This window comes from Zingiber officinale, chromosome 10B (assembly GCF_018446385.1).
Source record: "Zingiber officinale cultivar Zhangliang chromosome 10B, Zo_v1.1, whole genome shotgun sequence".
Taxonomy (NCBI): domain Eukaryota; kingdom Viridiplantae; phylum Streptophyta; class Magnoliopsida; order Zingiberales; family Zingiberaceae; genus Zingiber; species Zingiber officinale.
The window spans coordinates 63,425,259-63,427,855 of record NC_056005.1 but is presented as its reverse complement, the minus strand read 5'-3'; positions in this window follow the sequence as shown (position 1 = coordinate 63,427,855).

The window sequence follows — 2,597 nt, the reverse complement described above, 5'->3', positions numbered from 1 at the left end:
AAGAAGAGAAAAGAAGAGAAAACAAGAAGAATCTCACCACTCCTCTAGTAGTCTTCTCTTTTGTGACCTTCACACTCTCTTATTGTCTTGGACTTAACTCACACCTCTCCTCCCAATGAAGTGCACGGCAACCATCAGCCATGGAGAGAGGAAGCAAGAAGGAAGATGATACAATAAAACCACATCAATACACACAAATGAAAAAACTCCACACCATTATGTGTGGCCGGCCACATAACTCCTCTCATTAATGTGGCCGGCCACATTAAAGAAAGGAGAGTGTAACCTCCAATGAGGTGGCACACCTCATGAGGTGGAGGTGATGTGGCAACTATGTGTCATGCCATGTAGGATGAGTCAACCTACAAGATGTGGCAATGCATCAAGTCAAACTTGATGGTTCAACTTCCAATTTGGTCAAGTCAAACTTGACCCAATTTATTCCTTGTTGAGTTAAATCCAAGCTTTGATTCAAGTCAATTTTAATTTAATGAATCTCAATTCATTAATATAAATTGACTCAATGAATCAAATGTAAATTAGACTCATTCAACAATTGAATCTAATTGAGTCTAACTCAATAAGTTTAATTCGAATCCAATCTTTGGTTCATCATATGAACCTAATCCTATTGGTTCATCATATGAACCTAATCTCCATCCACATGTTCTTTGTGTGTGACCCAATAGGTTCTTGTAACGTTGTCAATATTTCTAAACTCTTTTAGAAACATAAGCAATGAGCGGCCTCTAGCAATACATCATTGCTACCCAAGTTACAAGAAATGTTGAGATCCAACATCACCTTGTGACTACTAATTGTGACTCCTCACAATATGTGACATTGCCCTTCTATCCTAGACATCTAGATTGATTAATGTGAGGCATAGACCGTGTCATCCTCTAATCAATCTAAATCTTGAACTCCAAGTAGACGCACTCGATCAAATGAGCTCAACATCTAATGTTGACTCATTTGGGCATGGCCATGCACTTAGTGGTCTCACTCTATCAAGAATAGCGATGTCGCTCCCGTCATATGGGAGGGATAGATCCCATCTACATCACTCACATCCCTCTGCATAATTTTATATACACGATGTCGCCTTTATAGTCCACCCGATTACGGGTGACGTTTGACGAAACCAAAATACATAACTCCTTATGTAGGGATCCATGGTGACTTCAGGTCTAAGGACTAATAGTCATACTAATAGCCACATGAGAAAGTATATGACACTCATATAACGATCCATGATAATTTCTCATGGCGGGTCATTCAGTATACATTCTCTAATGCATACCCATGTGTCAGCTTGATATCTCTATATCCATGACTTGTGAGATCAAGTCATCGAGCTGACCTACATGCTAGTCTTATTGTATTAACATTGTCCCTGAATGTTAATACTCGACTAGGAATGATTTAGAGTAGTGTTCCCTATATCATCTCACTATCGATTCAACCAATCGATTGATATAGGTAAGAACCTTCTACTCAAGGACGTTACTATACTTATTTTATCTGGCACTAATACAAATAAGCATAATAACCAAAAACCAAATGCCTTAATATATATATAAGAATATGATATACATGAGTCCATACAATCATCAAATGATTGGCTCTAGGGCTCTAACTAACAGGTGTTAAATAAACTAAGTATAATAGCATCCTTGAGTAAAAGGTTCTCACCTATATCAATCGATTAGTTGAACCGATTGTGAGATGATATAAGGAACACTACTCTTAATCATTCCTAATCGAGTACTAACATTCAGGGACAATGTTAATGCGACGAGATTAGCATGTAGGTCAACTCGATGACTTGATCTCACAAGTCATGGATATAGAGATATCAAGTTGACACATGGGTATGCATCATGTATATCGAACCCATGAGGAATCATTTGATTTGTACTCATGTATGCTATTACAGTACCACTGAGATCCCACCTGATATGGATCACTACTCCATAGGACTTGTGTACTTTGGTCAAATGCGACTCCTAGGACTTAAGCACTTTGGTTTTGCAAGCAGTCAAGCGGGTGGTCTGCGGGATGTATGGGGATGTGATGAGTCTATCCTCATATGTGGGAACGCGACATCGTAATTCCTGATAGAGTGACCACAAGTCATGGCCTAAAATATGAGATATTGAGCTCATTTGATTTAGTTAGAGTTCTAGATTTGGTGGAGGATGACGGTCTATATCGTGATCAATCTAGATGTCTAGGATAGAAGGGCACTTGTCATATTGCGAGAGGTCACAATTAGTAGTCACAAGGTGATGTTGGATCTCAACATTCTTGTAACATGTAGTAATGTGTTGTTGCCAGATACGCTCGCTACCCTATTCTAAATGGGTTTAGGGCATTGCCAACGTATAAGAACCTATAGATCATACACTAAGGACAATTAGATGGAGATTACGTTCATATGATGAACCAAGAGGATTAGATTCATTTGATGAATCAAATTGGATTAAGAGTAATCCTAATTGGGCTAATTGAGTTGGACTCAAGTTGATTCATGTGTTTAATGAGTCTAATTTAGATTATGACTCATTGAATCAATTTAATTAAATGAATTAGAT